The following is a 4,041-nucleotide window of genomic DNA, read 5'->3' on the forward strand; positions in this document are numbered from 1 at the left end:
GGGACAGGAGGAGAGGGAACGGCCTCAGGCTGGGCCAGGGAATGTTTGGGTTGGATATTTGGAACATTTCTCCATGGAAAAGCTGCCCAGGGCAGTGGTGGAGCCCCATCCCTGCAGGGATTTAAAATCGCTGTGGAACTTGGGGACGTGGGGCAGGGGTGGCCTTGGGGAATGCTTGGACTCGATCCTGGAGGGATTTTCCAACCTCAAGGGCTCTGATTCCCTTTGCTGGAATGCAGCAGCTCATTCCCGTGGGATGGGGTCCGGTTCCCGTGGAGCAGGAACAGCTCCTGGGGCTGGGTTTGCTTGTAGAGCTCTTTCATGGGGGTTTTTGCAGAGGTCTGAGCCGCTTTGACTTAATCTGAAATATTTTACAGCCCTTTTAGCATTTCTACATCACCATGGGTGCATTCTGGTGTTGCATTCTGGCAATCCATCCCTGGATATCCAAGGAATGCTTTTACAGACCGAGGAATTTGCTCCTGGACCATCTGGAGATCCCTGGTGGCTCTGCTGTGCTCCAGGAGGGCCTGGAGGCTTCTGCAGGGGCTCTTTGCTGGAAACACTTCTGGCCTTGGAAGTTTTTCTGGGAAAGAGATCTCAGTTGTATAAACTTTTAATCCTGTTTTTTTTCCTTGATGCTTTTCTGACTTCAGCAGAGATTTAGGAAGTGCTGTGGCCTTGGCAAAGATAAAAATTTAGAGTCTTTCTGTTAAAGAAAGACTCTAAATTTAGTGTTTGGGTGATTTCAGGGGGAAAAGTAGAGTTTGAAATATTTAATTTAGTATTGAGCTGAACTTCATCATAAGGAGGGAGAAACCTCCATCTCAAATGAGAGAGGAATCTTTAGTTTTGTTTCTGAAGCCTTTAATTAAAACCCTGAATAATTACATTTGTCCTGCTTAGTGGGATATTGGAGCAGAGGGTGGGAAGCTCCAGCTCCAGTTCTCTGCTATTCCAAAAAACTGGGCAGACACCTCTGCCTCTCCTATTCTTCCTTTCAAAGCTCCTCTAGACCTTTTCCCTCATTTTCCAGCCTGGCTGTGTTTGGGACCAGCTCATCCTGAGATTTCTCCCTTGCTAACATTGTTTTTGAGCATAAAGAGTTGTTTTTCATCCCCCTCTTGGCTGCCTTTTGCCGAGCACACGGAGAGGAGCTGCTGGAGCAATCCTGTTTTACCTCTCTGGAAATAACGAAGCCAGAAACCTTTTCTCCTTCTTGCTGGTTTAAATTTACAGAAGTGAACAATCATTTTTGCAGCCTCTGAGAATGAAATGTGGGGGAAACAAACCGATCTTATCGACTTTTCCAGCTGGAGCAGCGCAGGGAACATTACTTAGAGCTCCACCACGCTCAGCTCTAATCCCATGAGATGTCTTTGTTGATGCATAAGCTGTGACCTAAAATATTGACTTTATAAAGTAATTGAATCCCCGAATCATGTTTCAGATGAAAAGCACTTGACAAACGGCTCCAGGAAGGAGCTGAGCCCAAAGGCCTGAGTGTGGCTGGAATGGGATTTACTCCACTTGATTCCCTTTGGCCTCTCCAGAGCACAGCCCGGAGTGGGCAGCCCTGCTCCAGGTTTGGGGGAATTGCAGGGAAAGAAGAGGTTCCCTCATTTTTCCCCCCATTTTTTCCCTCATATGAAGGCTAATAAATCCTTCAGGCCCTACAGGAGACGTGGGAGCAGAGCACTTGTGAGGGAACGTTTTGGCACGAGGTGACCTGCTGGGGCTCTGTGGGTGCTGAACTTGCTCTCCTGGTTTGTTTTTTGTCCAGGGGAAGATAATCTCCAGTTCTTGGTCCAAATTTGAGTTTCAGAGGCTCCAGATCCCTGCCTGGCCTTTCTGCATGAGCCAGATCATCCCAAGTCATCCCAGTGCTCTGAGCAGAGCTGCTGCTGGAAGGAAAAGCGGAGATGGAAATGAGGAAATGATGGAAATGATGCAAAGCCAAAGGACCATGGTGAGACTGGTGTGGACCAAGTCTCACACCTGAGCCGTTTTCCTGGATCTTGGGAACAGCTGGGGCTGAGGGGATGAAGATGAGGTGCTGGAGGAGGACTCTTGACAAGAAATTATTTCACCCCAACCCTGCAGCCCAGCGACCTCTCCCTCCTTCCTCTGCTCCTCGCAACAAAATTCCCCATTAATTTAAGAGGGCATAATTATCTCATTATTCCAAAGGGCTCCATGTAACCAAACCCTATTTCTGCCTCCTCAGTTGGTACTTTGCTTATCCCACAACGAATGTTTTCCTTCTGGGCACGTTAACCCCGCTGCTTTCTTTCCTCTGCTCTTTTGCATAACGTTATAACAAGCATTTAAATAACTCTAAAGGTTCCATCAGCTCTTGCTTTCATATTGTGCTGTCTCCATGGCAACCAGATACACTTCCCTGTCTACTTTCCCTTTTTTTTGGGGGGGTTTGAGTCCCTCAGTCCAGTGGCTGGAAGATGGAGTTGTGTTCTCCACTCATTTTGGATTCTCTCCTTGTTTGCCCTCGACGTTGAAGTGCTGCCCAAATGTTGGTTGATCCTTATTTTCCCTCTTGGCCATTAGTGAGGGCACTCGGAGCTGGGAGATGGAAATTTGTTTTTCCATTTGTACAATGTGCTGCAGGATGGGGAAATACGCAGCGGTAATTACTGGGATTTGGAATTCTGGGCTGAAATTAAGATGTGTTGAGTTCAACTAAACTTTTCTTTGCAGAGTGTCCTCATCCCATGGCTCTCATTTGAGGCATGAAATCTCTTGCAGAAAATCTGATGATCTTTTTGTCAAAGCAGTTGTTTAAATTGAACCTTAATATCCCATATCCCCATGAAAAGCATAAATAATAATCCAGCATCCCGCTGCGGGCTGGTTTATACGGATCTGACAGACCCAGAGCACCGGGGAAACAAACTGCGAATCTTCCTGCAAAATTGCTGGAATGAACCTGGGAAGGCTTAATCCAATGGGACTGTCTGCCACTGGCATGAATTCCAGCCTGTCTGGGGATGGAATCCGTCCTGGCAAAGCGGGAGGGAACAGAAGGTAGCGGTGGCAGCTCGCAGTTCCTGCCAGTCTGCGTTTCCATCTGCAGGGAGGTGCTCTCGGGGTGACTGAAGTGGCAAAGGAAAGAATTCCAGACAGGCTGCTCATTTCCCTTCCCCCAAACACAACGAGCTGACCCCGCGGTCGGCGACGCAGATGGAGCTCAAACCCCTAAACAAAAAGGACAACGAAAGCTGCTGGCGTTTGATTGCTGTTTATTGCTAGGAAATGAGCCTTTGGAGGCTTCTGGTCACTCACAGGACTGGGGAATCACGGAATGGGTTGGGTTGGAAGGAACCTTGAAGACCTTCCACTACCCCAGGTAGTTCCAAATCCCAACTTGGCCTTGGGCACTTCCAGGCTGCACTATGGGTATCCCACACTGTAGGAACAGACAAACTCTGGGATTTCCTTATTTCAGGACTTAATTCCCACAGTTTCAGGAATATTGGTGTAATTGGAAGGAAGAGAAACAATCCCACCAGAGGAAGGAATGGGCAATAGAAGAAAAGAATGAGGAAATCACTGAAGCAGCTAAAGCTGAGCAAGTCCATTCAGGCCTCTGACCCTTTTCCACTGACTCCAGGAAACTCCTGGTGGTGTTTTCCTTCTCTGATTGTGGTCTCTGACACCCCTGGGGAGTCAGGGGCTGTTTTGGACACAGTTGTGCTATTTGGGAAAGGTATTTTTATGTTGAAGGGAGATTTCAAAGAACCCTCGCGGTCCCAAGTCCTGGGTCACCCCTGGCTGGGGCTGTCACCACCTCACGGAGAAAGAAGCTGAAGCAAACAAAATTGTGAAGAAAAATCTCCTCAAGGAACACCTAGGAGGAAAATGCCAGGATCAGCCAGCCTTCATCGCTCTGTTTCTCTGCTGAAATCTGATTCATTGATTCGGCTGCATGTGGAACCTGACAAATGCTTTTCAAAGCAAATTTAGGAGGGTCTTTGCAGCTGCTTTGCTCCTGAGGAGGAATGGGAATGCTCTGAGCGTGCAGCT

Source organism: Parus major, chromosome 5 (genome assembly GCF_001522545.3).
Source record: "Parus major isolate Abel chromosome 5, Parus_major1.1, whole genome shotgun sequence".
NCBI lineage: Eukaryota > Metazoa > Chordata > Aves > Passeriformes > Paridae > Parus > Parus major.